General features: G+C 41.5%; 1 long non-coding RNA gene across 1 annotated transcript; it reads left to right on the forward strand.

Moving 5' to 3' along the window:
- The first annotated feature begins 4,119 nt into the window (after positions 1–4,119).
- On the forward strand, positions 4,120–19,384 carry LOC115460086. The gene is made up of 3 exons (XR_003940370.1): positions 4,120–4,140; positions 7,939–7,977; positions 19,288–19,384. It is a non-coding gene; the product is annotated as an uncharacterized LOC115460086 (long non-coding RNA).
- The last annotated feature ends 250 nt before the right edge of the window (positions 19,385–19,634 follow it).

A 19,634-nucleotide genomic window follows, 5' to 3' on the forward strand; every position in this document is an offset into this window, starting at 1 on the left:
ACTTAAACCTTTTTTTAAAAAACATTATCCTGTGAGAAATATGTGCATCTGCCCCTTGTGCCATTTTTTGAACATTATTTTCTTTTGAAAATGAGCCCCTAAATGTCAGCAGAAAAGCAATTTATTCATTGGTGTTATCTTTCTCTCTTATCAGGGCTTAGATTATGATCTAATCAGACTTTGATTCTAAATTATGCTAACATACAAATCACCTAGGGGAATCATAAACTTTTTTCTCAACACAGTACATTAGTGGTCATAATTTTTTTAGCATCATTAAACACATTTCTACATACTTTTTCAAAAAAAGATGCTCCCTGGTAATGCCAGGAATAAGCATTCTAAGCATTCACTGGGTTCTCTTTTTTCTTTTTTTTTTCTTTTGCAGACTGAAGCTGAAGGAAAGTGTGAGTGCAGCAAATCTTGGGGGCAAAGTGCATTCACCTGAGCTACAGCCCCAGAGATTTCTCTTTAACTTGTGGCAGAGCCCAGGAAAGATGGAAGGAAGCAGGTTACATCGAAGCTGTATTCCATGGGTTTTGGGGATATTGTTAATACTCTCTGGCTTAAATTGTGAACTTGAAGAGCATGAACCAAGGAGGACAAAAAGAAATATTTACGAAGAGCAGTAAGTACACTTCCATTTCCCCTTTTCTGCCTAGATGCAACTTTTAAAGGGCAAGTGGGAATGCCATGGTTTATTAGCTGTTGGCTAAATCCTATTTTATTTGCTTTCTTTTGCACGTAAGGCCCAGGATGTCCTCGGAGAGTGGCAATTTGGTATTTTATCCAGGTTCTGCCAAAAACATTGAATTTAAGACTGGGTTATCTGGCAGGATAACAATAAATGGTGATGACCTCACAGAAGTTTTAAATCAGGTAAATTATTATTTTTTCTTTAAATATTTTATTTTTCATAATATATTTGAAATTCTTTTTCCAACTAGTGCTATAGTGTTGTAAAGTGTACTCTGGACTAGTAGCAGTCTTTTTTTTAATGAATCTGTTCTATACTAATGGAGATAATATTGTGAAAGATAATAAAGCATCTCTGAGCAGTATACAAGATAGATCATTACATAGGAGCAAGTGCCTTGAATCCAGCTTAAGCCAAAGTGTGGAGAAAATATCTTTATAGCATTTTTCCAGTTAAAAGGTTCAGAGGTCAGTTTTCAAAAGGTTAGGGGCTTTGCTTGAAAGCTAAGATCCTAATTATGCTCCTTTGAAAAATGAGTAGGACTGAGGTCTTTATTTACTTGGATTTTGCTTATGCATTTTCAATAGTAGTTCACGGTGAGTTACATTCAGGTAGAGTAGATATTTTCCTGTCTCCTACACTTGCTTGCACAATTTGACACTAAGGGCCAAGGCATGCTAGCGTTATTTTAGCATGTGCTAAAAATAAGCTTGCATTAAATGCTAGACATGCCTATATTTTCCTAAGGGTGTCTCTAGCATTTAGTGCGCACTAATCATTACTGCGCACTAAAAACACTAGAGCACCTTTGAAAAAGACCCCCTTAGCGTGCTAAGTTGCATGCACAATTTATAGAAGACTATGAGTTGCGCACATAACTTAATTGTTAAATTAATTGCCAATATTTGGCTATACATGGTGTTAATTGGCACTAATTTGCAATTATGTGCATAATTATGCTTGGTCAGTATTCTATAAATTGAGTGCACAAAATCTATAGCATGCAGCTGCAAGGGGGCGTGGACCTGGGCGGGCCAGATTCCAGCACTTATGCACAGGCAATATCCAGGCACCAGCCTTGAATATCCAGGCATGCGATATTCAGCATTTAACCGGTTACGATGAATAGCTTAAAGATAAGACTGTGTTTTTTATGGTTCTATTCATGCAGCTATCTTAGGGGTCCTTTTACTAAGGTGCGCTGAAAAATGGCCCGCACTGGTGTAGACACGTGTGTTGGACGTACGTAGGTCCATTTTTCAGCGCACCTGCAAAAAAGGTCATGTGGCAAAATAAAAATTGGTGCGCATCTATTTTGGGCCTGAGACTTTACCGCTACCTATTGACTTAGTGGTAATGTTTCGCGCGTTAACCAAGGGGCAATTGTCAGCGTGCACTGTATGCCGGAAATTTTCTGGTGTGTGTACTGGACGTGCGTAAAATATGAAATTACCACCCAGGCCACGTGGTAGCTGGGCGGTGGTTCCGAATTGGCTCACATTGGGCACACTTAGAGGGGCATAATCAAACACAAACGCTCATCTCCATTGGTGTCTATGTCCGAGAACGGGTACGTGAAGGGGCGGGACTGATCTGTATTTTCGGAATAAATGGGTGGCCATCTTTTTTTTCGATAATACGGTTTGTGCCGGGCAAATGCATTGGATGTGTGCGGATTTGAGATGGGCGATTTCGTTTTTCAGCGATAATGGAAAACGAAGGCGCCCAGCTCAAAAACTAACAAATACAAGGCATTGGGTCATGGGAGGGGCCAGGATTTGTAGTGCACTGGTCCCCCTCACATGCCAGGACACCAACCGGGCACCCTAGGGGGCACTTGTAATAATAAAAAAAAAGTTTCATACCTCCCAAGTCCATAGCTCCCCTCCTTGGGTGCTGAGCCCCTCAAATTCCCCCCACTGCCCACAACTCTACACCATTACCATAGCCCTTATGGCTGAAGGGGGGCACCTAAATGTGGGTACAGTGGGTTTTGGGGGCGGTTTGGAGGGCTCCCATTTACCAGCACAAGTGTAACAGGTGGGGGGGGGGATGGGCCTAGGTCCACCTGGGTGAAGTCCACTGCACCCACTAACAACTGTTCCAGGGACCTGCATACTGCTGTGATGGAGCTGGGTATGACATTTGAGGCTGGCCATACAGGCTGGCAAAAAAAGTTTGAAAGTTCTTTTTTTTGGTGGGAGGGGTTTAGTGACAACTGGGGGAGTCAGGGGAGGTCCTCCCCGATTCCCTCCGGTGATCATCTGGGCAGTTGGGGCACTTTTTGGGGGCTTGTTCTTGAGAAAAATGGGTCCAGAAAAAGTGACCCAAATTCCCCGTAAAAACGCCTTTATTTTTTGATTATCGGCCAAAGGCGGCCATCTCTGCTCGGCCGATAAACACGCCCCAGTCCCGTCTTCACCATGCTCTGACCCGCCCCAGTCAACTTTGTTCGTTCCCAGCAACGGAGTGCAGTTGAAGACGCCCAAAATAGGCTTTCGATTATACCGATTTGGGCGCCTTTGCGAAATGGGCACCCATCTCCCGATTTGGGATGAAATATGGGCGCCCATCACTTTCGAAAATAAGGCAGATAAGCACCTATGTGGCTTAGTAAAAGGGCCCCTTAGCTGGTTAAGGGCTGAATATTAACCAGCTGAGTGCCGAATCTGCCCCTGAAATGCCCACAAATTAGCTAACAGGGGCATTTTCAGTGGCATTGTCCAGTTAATTGCTGCTGAATATACCTGGTTAATCCCAGACAAGTGATTTACATGACCAGGGGCCTCTCCTGGTCATTTAAATCACTTTGAATATTGACCCCTTAGATGTTTAGTTTCAGTTGAGATTTTGCAGAACTTTAGAGGGTTCTTTTACTAAGGTGCGCAGAAAAATGGGCTGCGCTAGTGTTAGGCACACCTGTAAGTAAAGGCCTTTTTAAAAAATGTTGCTGAAAACGGACATGCGGCAAAATAAAAATTGGCACGCATCCATTTTGGGTCTGAGACCTTACCTCCACTCATTGACTTATCGGTAAGGTTTCATGCGGTAACCGTATGGTAATCATCTACGCACGTAGAATGACAATTACCACCCGATTTCTGCTACACGCTGGAAAAGAAAAATTATTTTCCGGCACGTGTAGTGAACGTGCATAGAAAATGAAATTACCACCCGGACCACGCGGTAGCCGGGCGGTAACTCCGAATTGATGTGCGTTGGGTGCATATAGGCACCTACGCAGCTTAGTAAAAAGGCCTCTAGGTGCCTAAAACTGAAGTGGATAGGTTAGGAGCCTCGCTTTCTTCAAAAATCAACCTAATTAACTTTTTTTCCCCCAACTTTAGGTTAGGAAAAACAAAGAAGATATAACAGAGCTAAAGAGAAATGGAGCTGGAATATCTCAAAATGTGTCAAATCAACTTAACCAATTGAATTCCAAGGTAAAAGAACTTATTGTTACACTAGCACAAAAAACAAACAAACAACAAAACACATGTTGCCTCAGTAGACAAAGCTTTCTATTGGAAGATGATTTAACAGGCTTGTTAGGGCTCTACATTCTAATGGGTATTGTTGTGAACACTACCCCCGATATTCAGCTGGTAGCGGACAGCACTTTGTCTGCCTGCCACTGGTGTTAAATCCGGGTATTCAATGTCAGGCCATTTCCAGCAGCTGACATTGAATATCCAGGGTTTTTTGGCTGCTGAACACTTAACCAGTTAAGCAGATATTCAGCCGCTGGCCGGTCAAGTTACAGCGGTTAAAGATAGTACTGCTACTTATGCTGTCTAATTTAACCATTAATCTTATCCAGTCTGGCGTTGAATATTCACTCCTAACCAGATATGCCGTGCAACATAGCTGGTTTAGCAGTAGGTGATACCTACTGCATATTCAGTGGAGATAACCAATGTTCTCCTGCTGAATAGTCACAGTTAGCCGCAAAAAACACTATTTAACCAAGTTAGCGGTTGTTTCTGACTGCTTAAATAGTGCTGAATATCAGGGAGGACTGATCTTCCCTATACCTGTTAGCTAATGCCCATGTAATATAGTCATTAATGCAAGCCATTTGCATACGTATTAACATTACTGTCGGTTTCCTATGAACATAGATGCAAATAATCCAACATTAATATAATAGAATGTTAATGCCAGCTTATATAATACGGCAATGTTATCCACACCTCAGGAGGTACAGTCAACCCCTACAGTCCTTGATGGGTTGTATTAATTCTCACTACTGTATTATTTCCCCTATTCCTGGTTAAAACATATACACTTACATCTGGCTCCTATTTGAACCCCTGATGTAGTCTGCCAAGCCCCTTCCCCACCACAAAAGCCCACTTTATCTTCCAAAAAATCTTCAGACCCTTCATTGACAGGAAAGAATAGCTTCCTTTTCTGCCAGCAAATTGCAAATGACCCCAGTACACTCTGACCCACATACCAGTGCAAATGCCATTTTATCAATTTTGCACTATTGTTGGCAAGAGGAAGCTGTCTCCATCCTGCCAGTGCAGAATCTGAACATTTTGTGAACCGTGATTGCAGGCCTGAGTGTAAAACCCACATTGGGACCAAGTTATTTATGTACAACTGTAAATAGTTATACACAGGGCTGCAGAAATCTATATGTGGGTGGTGCCTAGAACAGCACATACGGTACTTTTTAGATGGACTAACTTGGATTTTTAACTCCCAGAAGGTAGTGTAGAAGGTATTTACTCCAATAAAATGTATCACCTTAAATTTTTTTTCTAGTTTTTGTTTACTTTCTTAAGAGTCAATTAAAGCATCAACTATGTGATAGGTGTTGGTATGTTGAGTTTATAACATTGAATTTGCCAACAGAGGAGATAATTGTAAAAGATATTTCTTGGCTGAAAAATGTTTTACACCTAAAAATACCCTTTTGTAAATTTCACCATACTATATAAAAGTAAAATTTCGCACATATACCCCTGGATTCAGTATAGGTCACAGAGAGGGGCATAATCGAACGTTTTCCTGAGGACGTCCTTGCCGGACGTCCCAGTGAAGAGGCGGGAAAACCTGTATTATCGAAACAAGATGGGCATCCATCTTTTGTTTTGATAATACGGTCGGGGACGCCCAAATCTCAACATTTAGGTCGACCTTAGAGATGGTCATCCCCAGTTTTCGGCGATAATATAAACCGAGGACAGCCCATTCTCAGAAATGACCAAATACAAGCCCTTTGGTCATGGGAAGAGCCAGCATTCATAGTGCACTGGTCCCCCTCACATGCCAGGACACCAACCGGGCACCCTAGGGGGCACTGCAGTGGACTTCATAAATTGCTCCCAGGTGCATAGCTCCCTTACCTTGGGTGCTGAGCCCCCACAAAACCCACTTCCCAAACTGTACAACACTACCATAGCCCTAAGGGGTGAAGGGGGGCACCTACATGTAGGGAACAGTGGGTTTCAGGTGGGTTTTGAAAGGCTCACATTTACCACCATAAGTGTAACAGGTGTGGGGGTGGGGGGTGGGCTGGGTCCGCCTGCCTGAAGTGCACTGCACCCACTAAAAACTGCTCCAGGGACCTGCATACTGCAGTCAGGGAGCTGGGTATGACATTTGAGGCTGGCAAAAATATTTTAAGTATTTTTTTAGGGTGGGAGGGGGTTAGTGACCACTGGGAGAGTAAGGGGAGGTCATCCCCAGGTTCCCTCCGGTGGTCATCTGGTCAGTTCAGGGCACCTTTTTGAGGCTTGGTCGCAAGAAAAAATGGACCAAGTAAAGTAGGCCAAGTGCTTGTCAGGGACGCCCTTCTTTTCCCATTATCGGCAGAGGACGCCCATGTGTTAAGCACGCCCCAGTCCCCGCCTTTGCTAATCATCCTGACAACACCCCCGGGAACTTTGCTCATCCCCGTGATGGAAAGCAGTTGGGGACGCCCAAAATCGGCTTTCGATTATGCCAATTTCAGCGACCCTGGGAGAAGGATGCCCATCTCCCGATTTGTGTTGAAAGATGGGCGCCCTTCTCTTTCGAAAATAAGCCTGAGAGTTTTCCACACCCAAGTTTAGGCATAATCTCAAGATTTGCACACATCTCAATTGATTAATGAGCCACTAATGCCAATAATTGAATACTAACAATGAATTATTTGAATTAATGGCATTCAATTGGGAGCTGCACTGCATCTTTGTACATTGTATTCTATGACACTACAGCCCAAAACATCATAGCCTGGAACCCCAAATGGGTGTGGCTATGAGAGGGGCATGGCTGGGTCAGGGGGCAATATCCCAAGAAACCAGTTTTATAGAATCCAGGGGATTCCATGCCCAACTTGTGTTCCAGGATTTACATCAGGTATCGGTTTTAAATCCTTGCAACCAAAGTTGAGTGCTAGAATTGGGATTAAGCACTATTCTATGAAGAACGATAACCTTTGGAGCGCCCTTTATAGAATACTTCTGATCCTGATTTTCAGTGTCATTTACTGAATACGGTCCATAGCCTTATACCTATATGTTTCTTCAACTTGAATAGAGGGGTCGGGGGGGGGGGGGGGAGTTAGTGTATTGCATGCATGCATATGGTATATAGTATGTTGCATACACAGAAAAAGCTGAGATTTTTGTGTGCATTGAACAGCAGGCATACATTTATGTGTGTGCTTTGTTCAGGTAAATTTTAGAGGGCAAGAATGCTCATACCACCCCTTAGAAAATTGCTATTATTTTGCATGCATAATTGCTGAAATTTCCATCTAATCTACACTGTTAGAGTCTTCATAAAATGTGTCATGAGCTACAGAAGTAAATCTAGATTCTCACTCTCTTTTACAATGTACAAAGTCCAGCAGACGTGGTGTCTGCAAGGACTATGTTGACAGGCAAAAGAATAAAAACATATATCTTTAATTGCATAAACTTAAAATGTAATCATATACCATTTGGCCTTTGCCCAATATTTTATGCCAGTGCACTTCTCTAAAACAGGTATAGCAAAGGCATATTTTCCTATTTTTTTTCTATGATACTTCTCGCATACAGCATTCTTTTACTGGACTTTGTACATTGCAACATTTTTGGAGCAGCAGACTCAGGCTGGTTTACTTTATACTGTAAAGTAACCTAGATGCAAGAAACTAATCTAACGCTATCATTTTGCAAACATATGGATACCTAAAGGTGTCCATTCAACTTTGGGCAATAGCTTTTTAATCTCTAAAAAATATATATTTTCTTTTGCAGGTTATGGCTCTTGAAAGTAGATTTCAAAATCTGGAGCAAGTGAGTAATCAATGACAAAGACTGTTATTATGTGATGAAAATACTTTCGTGAGACATACTGGACTGAAATATAATGTGGTCACTCCTTTTCACTCAGGGTAGGGTGAATCCTTCAACATTATTCCTCTAATTTTCATGACAGATGTCTATGGAAGTAAAAGCACATGAGTGCCCTCTTTCCTGGATGCATGCTCTGCTTCTTAAAGTACTAAGGGTTTATGCTGTTGACCTTTAATTGACAGAAGCTATATGAAAATCAATACATTGGTTTTCCATGTATGCATATGACCCATCAATAAAATACCGTGAATTTAGTAACAATCTTTCTAAGCGGCTCACTACTTAGTGAAGTTATCATACAAAATCCCTTGAGAATGTAATTCTTTCAAACCAAATGTCATGTGTTGAGCTGCTTATCACAAGGGATCAATGCAGCAGGCGTGCACAGCATGAGGAATAATTTAGATGGGAAAGACTTCCAACAGATGCTCCTGTGGCAATTTTACTTACAGACTGATTATATTACTCGAGTATTCAAAGTGCACATTGTAGCCTTTAGGCATAGATTAATCTTCTAAAAAGTGTGTCTAACAGCATTAAGACTTGACAAATAATACAGTACAGATGTCAAATGAAAGATCTGGATTTGAATCTCAGGTCAACTTTCAGCTCCTTGGAGTATTGAAGGTGACAATGACTGAAAATTCTGTTTTCCATTTACTTTTGTTTTAAATTAACATAACCATTGAGGAGTAGCTTAGTGCTAGACTAGCTGATCATCAATTAAAATTGCATCATTGTTTTGGAAGAAGGAAGAGTCTATATTTCTAAAGATTAAAAAAACCCTCCCAAATAGGCAGCTCTAACACTGACATCCGCGCACATTCAATACCATTCTTACAACCAACTTAATTTATAAATAATAACACCACTACTCTTTATTGGAATTAAATTTTGGCTGCAGCTTTATTAACTATATAAAACTCATTTTTATAACTTAAACCTTTCACCCAATACATTAAATTCTTCCAGCCCAATGTTGGCATTCACAGAACAGTTTTAACAACTCAGAGCCATTCGGTAATGAAACTGGCTCCCTGACGTGTCCGAAATTACCCCCTTCAGTCCATGTGACTCACGGTGCCATCAAGCCACAGCTCACTCATGGCAGTTCTGCCTATGAATTACTCTTTTCAATCAAACATCTGTTAAACAAATATGAACTTAACCACATCTGGTGCCTCTTTATCCCCACATATCCGGCCGACTATAAAAGTTGCGACCAACCTCCCTTTCTCAACCCTAAAATAGCAAACCCATACAACCAATCCACAAAGCTCAAGGAGCAAAAGCCTCCCAACAAGCCGCCAACTATCACAAACCATAATGAAAGACACACTAGGCAACAAAGGTTGGATAGGGAAGGGCACAAAATTCCTAACCCCCTCATCCACCCTCCACCACTCCTGCCCACCCAAATAATAATTTTTTAACCCAGGGCCGGCCCTAGGGTTTCTAGCGCCCTCCTGTAGTCTATTAGTCGGCGCGCCTACCCACCCAGAGGCGGGATCACTATGGTTCCGCCCCACAGTAGACACACCCCTTTTACCAGCCATGGCATCATTGAAAATATTACACCAGTTAGAAGAAAATAACTTAGCACAGACCAGGAATTAGGAGAACAGACAGTCTTGCCAACTCTGAAAAACAATGTGTTATCAAAATTTCAGAATCTAACAAACAGATCCCTTTCAACACTTGGCCTTGCAGTCATACATGTAGAACAGAGATAGCCCCTCTTCAAATTCTTCAAAAATTAACCTGAAATCCTAAGAAGTTAGACTCTGCATGCAGCACAATAGCCTTCCCATGAGCACAGCTTAGGATCTAGCTAGGACAGACTTAATCAGCATAAACTATCATATTCTACAATCTGAGTTGGACAGACTAACAGGAGTTACTGAAGTGGGAATGAGAGATAGGTGATGGTTAGGAATTGAAAGCAGGCATCTAGCCCTCCTGTCCTGTGAGTTGCTGTGTTGGGGGTGGGGGGTGAAAAAGGGTGGGTCAGGTGCAGCACTAAACAGCAGTCTCTGACAAAACAAGGGTCCAGGCTCTGCTGTGCTGTCTCTGTCTGAGCCCTCTCTGGGCAGAGGACAGAGGTTAGCTGAGTTCCCACAAGTTATTTCAGAGCCAGATTCAGTTGGAGCAGTGACGTCCTCTGACAAACACAAGGAGGATATTTCTCTGCTTGGGAGGGGGGAGGGGACGGGACAGAGAGCTGAGCTTTGGAGCCAGACTGAGATGAGCAGCAGAAATTAGATACTCAGCAGAGCTTGATTGCTTGCAAAGTGGCGCCTTGTAAGGCAGGCTCCTCCCTGCAGTGCTGACCCTGCTTACTGGGTTTGACCAGCCCTGTTTTAACCCGCCTAAAACCTCTCTGTTTACCCACAGCCATTTCCATGACCATCACCAATCCTCACATCTCCTCATCCTCCAATCATACTTCTACTCCTGTTGCCACCCTTCTCATGCTTAATAATTAACCCTTTCATCCCCTTCATTCTATTCTCTCTCTTTCTCCTATCCCTCCCCTATACTAATTATTCACCCTTCCCTTCCTTCTGACTCAGTCAATGTTATTAACCCCACCAGTCTAAACTGTGGGGTCTCCATAAATTAATACAAAATAAAACGAAGTCCCACCTTCAGTAATGTATAATTCTAAAATTCAGCACAAACCATCATATCAACACCGAATCACAAATTTGTTTCAGTATTATTCAAAACTTTTAGCATACTGATTGTTCCATATTAATTACAATAAACACATTTAAAAAACAAGTATTTCAATAGCTATAAACGTGGAGGGGCATTTTCAATATGACGTCTAAATACAATTTTGGACATTTTGTGGAAAACGTCCAAACATACAATAGTGAATATGGCCATTTTCAAATCAGAAAAAGCACCAACTTTTGATTTGAAAATGGCCATTTGCTAGATGTGTTTTTGCTCAGTGTGCCTATCTTTTTGGAACATTTTTGAAAAAAGTCCAAGGGAAAAATGAACTAAAACAAGCCATTGGGATGTATGGGGGCAGAGCAGCAGCATTCTTAGTAGACTTAACATAGACATCACAGCAGAGCAGTGGGGCACCATAAGGGGCAGTGGACTCCACAATAAAAGGTCCCAGGTACACATCTCTCCATTACCCCCTTAAATTATAAGGTGAGCCCTCCAAAACCCGACAAAAACCTACTGTACTCAAGTATGCATCACTACAATAGCTGTTACGTCTGCAGGTGACACCTATATGTGGGTACAGTAGGTTTTTGGTGAGTTTTGGAGGGCTTAAACTTTCAACCACAAATGTACCAGTTAAAGTGGGATATTGGCCTGGGTCCCTTTCTCTACAGTGCACTACACCGACCACTAGCCTACTCCAGGGACCCGCTGACTGCTCTAATAGGACTGGCCATAGCATCAAAATCTGTCATAGTGACTGGTATGTACTGTTTCTTTCACATCTTTGGGGGGTGAGAGGGGGGTCAGCAACACTGGGGCAATAAGGGGGGGGGGTCATGCCTTAATCCACCCAGTGGTCATTTTGTCATATAGGACATCTAACTTTTAGCCCTGGACATTTTAGTTTTCTTCCAATGTGGCAGAAAAACATCCAAGTTTTGGGAACGCCCAACATGCCCCCTTGTGATTTGGACACATTGCATATGAACTGAATAGGAAACCATATTAAAAATGTCTTTTGAAAATATTGATTTAGATGTTTTGCCACTTTTTTTGGACTTTTTTTGTTTAAAAAATGAGCCTCTTTATGTATCTAATACTACAAGCCAGACATGTTCTGTGCAAGGGATCCAAAGGAACAGCACAGTGTGGTTGAGCCAATTCTGATGCCTTTTAAATTAAAAAATGTGCCAAAATTTTTATTGGTCAGTACTTTATCCAATGTCACCAAGCAGATAATCAGTGAACAAAATAAATCAAAATAGAGTGTACCACTCAATCTCCAAATTCAAGCCATGAGGCTCCACTATATTCAAGGTACAGTTTCAAAAATGCTTCATGGAAATTTAATGAAAATTGACTGTCACCACCTCAGTGTTCTTCCTGGATGTAATCGGTGATCTGCCATTGCAAATCAGTAAAAGAATGATTCAGTGTTCTACAATGCACCATTATTAGGGCTTGTTCATTACCAGTAGTAAGACAAATACATTTTTATGCTTTTAATTGCAAACGAAAGACACACCATGGTTCACAAAATCATCTATGGAGAAGCCCCGAGGTACATGACAGACTTGATCGACTTACCAATTAGAAATACATCCAAATCAGTACGATCTTATCTAAATCTGCACTACCCAAGCTGCAAAGTACTTAAATACAAAACAACTTATGCATTTGGTTTTTCCTACATAAGCACACAACTGTGGAACGCACTACTAAAAGCCTTGAAAACGACATACGACCACCTAAACTTCTGGAAATCACTAAAACCAACCTGTTTAAAAAGGCATACCCTACCGATCCAACTTAAATGCCTAATCTCTGCAACACAACCAAACTAAAGCACGTAATAGACATAACACAACTCTTCCGTTCTCGATTCCCTAATGTGGCTGTGCCACATGAACTTGATCTTACCACAACATCACCTTGTATTTGTTCACACCGGAGCCTGCAAAGGCCTCTCCGGTACTATCAGGGGCATTTTCGAAAGAAAAGGGCCCAAAAAGCGACACAAAAGGCACATGGGCATCCCCGTGAAAGAAGGTCACCCAAATCCAATAATCAAAACCTTTGCTGTAAGGCGCCCTCTGCGCAAGGACGCCCATCTATGGTCGTCCCCACAGGGGCGTGTTATGGGCGGTGTTACGTGATGGGCGCCTCCAGCGTATAACGGCTTGCAAAATGGTTTCGCATGGGTCGGAACATGGGCGTCCTTAGTTAGACCTGAAATAAAAGTGACCAGAGTAAGGGTGAAGTCGTCTTTAGACCCATTAGCGATTTTGTGGAGTTGGAGAGTGGCGAGAGCATTGTTGGGAGAGAAAGCTGAGAGTTTGTTCAGTACCTGTTACCTTTGTGTGTGTGCCACAGTTGGAACATTTTCCCCCTCACATGCCTCATTTGTGTTTTAACTTTTCAGCTTTCCCTTCTAGCCTCCAAACCCAGACACCACTATTCCTTCCTCTATCTCTCCCATCCCCTCTCCCTATCCCTCTCTATTCACTGTCCCCAAGTTCATAATTCTTTCCCTTACCTGTTTGTAGTGTCTGTTTGTCTTTGTCCTGCATACTGCTGCAGCGTGTTTGTGAACACTATCGTTTGCTGCTTGGAGAGTGAGTGGCTAGAGGGTGTGGCAGGAGAGTTTGTAGTGGGTGTTCGTTGGTGGTGGGAGAGTGAGTGGCAGCTTCTGTTTGTTGCTGCTGTGTTTCACCAAGTTGATAGGGAGAGGTGAGCACTGGTGGCACTGCATTGCACCTGTAGTGTGGGGAAATGGAGGCACTAAATGCACAGGTGGCTTACATGTTGGAGGAAGAGGGGAGGCACCATAGGAGGTACTCACGCCCCACAGTTTTCAGGCCCCATAGCAGTTTCCTAGACCTCACTGATCTGCAGTGTCTCACTAGGTACCGCTTTGATAGGGCTGCCATTCAGCACCTTTACATAGTAACATAGTTGATATAATGGCCATATTTATTTCTTCATTTATTTGATTTGATTTGGTAGCACACTTTACTAAGGGGCTCCTTTACTAAGCTGTACTAAGAAATGGACTTGATATGACCTTACTCGGGCCTTTCCCACACGCTAAACCCATTTCTTGCACAGCCCTCAAAAAGCTTTACTTGTATTTGTTTCATTTATGGCCATGCACTAATGCTACAATTAGCATGCAGTCATTTAAAATAATTAATGCAAGAACCCTTACTGCCCCCATAGGGGCTCCCGTGTTAACACTGTTTTCACTAGTTAGCATGCAGTAATGTGCTATACTAACTAGTTACTCTTTCCACATCCACTCTTCACTCGTTCCTCACCCCTGACATGCCCCTGAATTTTTTTTTAAAATACTGCCTGCTTAATGCACACAAATACCAAAAGTAACACAGGATGCTTTAGTGCTCATTTTCAAAAGCAAAAAATGTCTGAAAACAATCATAAAGCAGCAGAAGGACATTTTTCTCACAAAACATCTAAGGTTTCAAAACTCTGATTTGAGACATTTTTCTCTGCAGTTCATCCAAATTTCAAGGGGGCATGTTATGGACGGGACTTGAGCATTCCCCAAATTAGACTTTTTCTGCCATAATTTAGTTATTTATTTATAAAACTTAGACCCTACTTAAACCTAAGTGGCTAACAGTGTAACATATATAATAAAAGCAAACATACAAATGACAATTAGTTCATTATCTCATACAAACCCCTCTCCCCCAAAAAATCAGCTGCTGGGCTCTGACTGCATCTTAAAAGGCCTGAACAAAAAAAAAAAAGAGTTTTCAACAGCTTCTCGAATTGTCCTGCTTTCGTACAAAAACGCAAGTAGCCAGGCGAATCATCCCATAGTACTGGACCTGCAACCAAAAAGGCCGCAGCCCTCGTAAGAGCATAATGGGTATTCAATAACAAATCAGTTGCTAATTTTTTCACAGAGTCAGATCACAGACCCCTAACAGAGATGAACAATTTGATCACAGAATGGAAATATAATGGAACAAAACCAAAACATCTAGGGCAAACATTGAGATGGTTTTGTCTAGACCTGTTTCAAATACAACTAAGTTACCAAATGGTGCCCTAAATAACCAGATGACTACTGGAGAGATGAAAACATGACCCCATTTAATTCACCAGTGGTCACTGATCCTCTCCTGCTCCCCCTCCCCCCAAGATGTGACAGTACATGCCAGTCTCTATGACATCTTCAGACATGATGACCATTCCTATAAGAGCAGCAGGCTGGTCCCAGGAGTAGGTTAGTGGTCAGTGCAGTGGACTGTAGCGAAGGGGATCCAGAGACATGTCCCACTCTAACTGGTACACTTGTGGTGGAAAATGTGAGCCCTCCAAAAACCACTAAATAGTTGCTGTACCTACACATAGGTGACACCTGCAGGCTTGAGGGTTATTGTAGTGGTGAACAACGAGGCACAGTTTTGTTTTGTTTTTTTCTGTTCCTGGAGGGCTCACAATATAATATAAGGAAGTTACGGTGAATTTGCATCTGGGACCTTTTATGTGAAGTGCACTGCAGAGCCACTAAGCTGCCCCACTGCTCTGCTAGAATATCTGTTTGGCCAGTCTACTTAAAATGTAAGCCCTCAGATATCCCAATGGCTTGTATTTGTGCATTTTCCCCTAGGATGTTCTTTTTTTCAATAATGGTACCTAAAGAAAGACACACTGAGCACAAAGACATCTAGAAAATGGTGATTTTGAAACAAAAAAATAGACAATTTTCTGGTTTGAAAATTGCTCTGTCACTTGATTTTTGGACATTTGTCACAAAATGTCCCAAATCAGACTTAGACGTTATAATGAAAATGCCCCTCTTTACTGCATCCTGCTTCAGGTGGTTTTTGCTATGTTAGATACGTGTTAGTGCCTAACACAGCTTAGTAAAAGGGTCCCTAAATCAGTCACTGTGGTACAAATAAAATAAAGCACAAGAAACAGTGGAGGTTACGAACAACATACAAACCTATGGTGCTTAAAAAGCTTTAATGAGAATCTTCTAAGCGACTCAACATGGGGTGTGTTTCTACTGAACAGCCTACATCAGGAGTTTGAAAGTATTCTAATCAACATTTGATGTGGCATATAGGGCTAGATTCCATATCAGGCTCTGTTAAAGTTTGTACCGTGAATTTTAAATCAAAAGCATTCAACCTAGTAAAACTGACAGTATATTAATCAACATTTGATGTGGCATAGAGGGCTAGATTCCATATCAGGCACAAAAAAGAGTGCTATTCTGTAAGCCATGCTTAAAGTTAAGCCCGGTTTATAGAATAGCACTTACACATGAGAATTGCGCCTAACTTTAGACATGACCATTTGTAAAACTGAAACATGGTGCAAATGTATGCACATACATTAGGCATAGATCCCTGTTATTCTATAACAATGTGCGTTAATTTTAGGAACACCACCATTACATTCATGCGCCTCCCATTTCCACACCCCCTTTTTCCAATTGCATGTAAATCTTAGGTACTAATTGGCTCATTATTCAGTTAAATTGTGTGTGCAAATTGGGCATGTATCGAAATTTGCACACACAATGTTTGACAACTTTTATAGAATTAGGGGGATAATATCCTCAATGAACAGATCTAGCAAGGCTCTGCTAAATTTTGCATCTTGACTTTAAATCAAAAGTGTACAACCTTGTAGAACTCTGGTATAAATGCTGTATCAACACGGGCAAAAAACATAGTAACATAGTAGGTGACAGCAGAAAAAGACCTGTACAATCCATCCAGTCTGCCCAACAAGAAAAACTCATATGTGCTATATATGTACTTTCTATGGAGTGGGGAGTGGCCTAGTGGTTAGGGTGGTGGACTTTGGTTCTGAGGAACTGAGTTCAATTCCTGCCACAGGCAGCTCCTTGTGACTCTGGGCAAGTCACTTAACCCTCCATTGCCTGCCGCATTGAGCCTGCCATGAGTGGGAAAATGTGCAGGGTACAAATGTAACAAAAAAAATAAATAAAAATACCTGACCTTGATTTGTATCTACCATTTTCAAGGCACAGACCATAGAAGTCTGCCCAGTACTAGCCCTGCTTCCCAACCACTAGCCCTACACCCCAAACACCGGTGCTGGCACCCAATCTTTGCTAAGCTTCTGAGGATCCATTCCTTCTGAACAGGATTCCTTTATGTTTATCCCACGCATTTTTGAATTCCGTTACTGTTTTCATCTCCTCCACCCCCGCGGGAGGGCATTCCAAGTATCCACCACTCTCTCTGTGAAAAAATACTTCCTGACATTTTTCTTGAGTCTGCCCCCTTTCAATCTCATTTCATGTCCTCTAGTTCTACCGCCTTCCCGTCTCTGGAACAGGTTTGTTTGCGGATTAATACCTTTCAAATATTTGAATGTCTGTATCATATCACCCCTGTTTCTCCTTTCCTTCAGGGTATACATGTTCAAAGGTGCCCAATTCAAAAAGGTTGCATACTTTTGATTTAAAATTCATGTTACAAAATTTAGCAGAGCCTTGCTGGGTCTGTTCATTGAGGACATTATATGCCACATGTTGATTAGGATACTTTGACTCCTGATACAGGCTATTCAGCCAAAACACGGCCTGAGTTGAGTAATTTAGAAGATACACATTAAAGCTTTTTGAACACCTTTGGTTGTGTGTTGTTCATCACCTCTATTGTTTCTTGTGCTTTGCTGTGAAGTGTGGAGTTTTGCTTTTCTGTTCCATCTCGACACTTAGTAAAATATCATTTTAAAACGCAGTCGTCTTTATAACCCCACCCAGTTTTCACATCTGTATCCCAAACAGGGAAAGGGAAAGGTGATGGGATTTGATATACCTCCTTTCTGTGGTTTCAAAGCAGTTTACATATATATACAGGTACTTATTTTGTAGCTGGGGTAATAGATAGTTAAATGACTTGCTGAGAATCACAAGGAGCTACAGTGGGAATTAAACCCAGTTTTCCTGGTTCTCAGGCCACTGCACTAACCATTAGGCTACTCTTCCATTCTGAAGGTAAACAAAGGTTGTACGATTATTCCAACCCAATACATTCACATGCTAACCAAATTTAATCACCCCCAACCACAGAAAACAAAACCAGCATATCTTTACATCCCAAATCAGTTAACATTCTATTAACAGTCATGTTTTAACAAATGTGTGGAATTTCATATAATCTTTGTCTGCCAGAATGTTTAAAGTCATAAGAATTCCATAGCTTTAGACCCAAATAAGCAAATGCTCTCTGTCTAATACATTGAAACTTCATTGGCAGGATCTTTGACGAACATAAGGAAGCAGAAACATGATGGCAGATAAATGCCAAATGGCCCATCCAGTCTGCCCATCCTCTGTAACCCTTCCTTTTCCTAAGCAATCGCACGTGCTTATCCCTTGTGTTCTTAAATTCTGACACAGTTCTTGGCTCCACAACCTCCACCGGGAGGCCATTCCACGTTTCCACCACCCTTTCTGTGAACTAATACTTTCTTAGATTACTCCTAAGCCTATTCCCTCTTAACTTCATCGTATGCTCCCTCATTTCAGAGTTTTCTTTAGTTGAAAAAGGCTCACTTCCTGTACATTAATGTCCTTGAGATATTTAAACATCTATCATATCTCCTCTCTTCCAGCATATACATGTTGAGGTTCATAAGCCTGTCCCTATATTTTTTGTGTTCAAGACCGCTTACTAATTTTGTAACCGCCCTGCCAGATACTTAGGCTTTTGATCATGCACCATCCGAGAAAAGCAAACACAATGCCTTAAACTTGACCCGAGCCTCAACTGGAAGCCAATCATAAAATTAGTATAATATGATCATGAATTTTCATACCACTCAATAGTCTGGCATCTGTATTCTGGATTAACTGTATGCATTTTAATTGTTTCTTTGGCAAACCATCATACAGACAATTACAACAATCTGCATGACTAATAATCAAGGCACGAATTACAATCATAAAGTCATCCTAAGGAAAAAAGAACTTTCACGTTTTAAGACATAGACTTGCAAAGCAAGATTGAACTGCTGCCAAAACCTGTTTATCAAATGTCAACTTATAGTCGAGAAAAATTCCTAAACTCTTGACCGCAAAACTAACCTTCAAGGATGCACTCTCAGTCCAAAGTTGTACCCCAGATCCTCTCAATGAGTCGTTAACTAGCAATAATTGGGCACTAGCAATCAATTATTGCAGTTAAGTGGCATCAATTAGAGTTTGTGTGTGCAACTGGCTGCATGCTACTCTGTGAAGCTTGGTGTCTAGCTCTCTTAGCGGGTATCTGAAAAGGGGGCATGTCCAGGAGCGTGTTGGGGGCGTTTCAAAAAGTTGCAAGTGGAATTACAGAATTTTCTGAAACACACCTAAGTTGGGCATTTGCTTTTACACCAGCTTTTAGAATTCCCTCCTCTATAGATAAATGTGTATTTTGAATTAATAATATGAATTGATGAAGGTAGGTCTTCCTTTCTCTCTGTATATCTAACATATACAGTAGTAAAAACAGTAAATCGTTCTTCTTTGTTTCTTTTGTCCTCTACTTTTTCTTTTTGTAGACTGTTCAGCGAAAAGCGTGCGATAGCAACCCCTGTCAGAATTCCGGAACATGCATCAATCTGCTGGATGCAGTTTTGTGTCTCTGTACTAGCAACTGGAAAGTGAGTGTCTTAGCAGATTTGGGGAAAGACAATTTGTGGGGTTTTTTGCACTTAATATAAAATCAAGATCATCCTATACCGATCTTTGACAGACTCAAGCTTCTTTGTGCCTTCTTTGCCAGCGATAAATCATGGTCCTGTGAAGAAAAGTTGTTGTGCTCTCAGAGTACACCTGTTAAACTGCCTTAGTTAGCTTTCTTGGATTAAACAATAAGCTTAACCCTCACCAGTGTATTTTTTCTGGC

The sequence above is a fragment of the Microcaecilia unicolor genome, chromosome 1 (assembly GCF_901765095.1).
Source record: "Microcaecilia unicolor chromosome 1, aMicUni1.1, whole genome shotgun sequence".
Classification (NCBI taxonomy): Eukaryota; Metazoa; Chordata; class Amphibia; order Gymnophiona; family Siphonopidae; genus Microcaecilia; species Microcaecilia unicolor.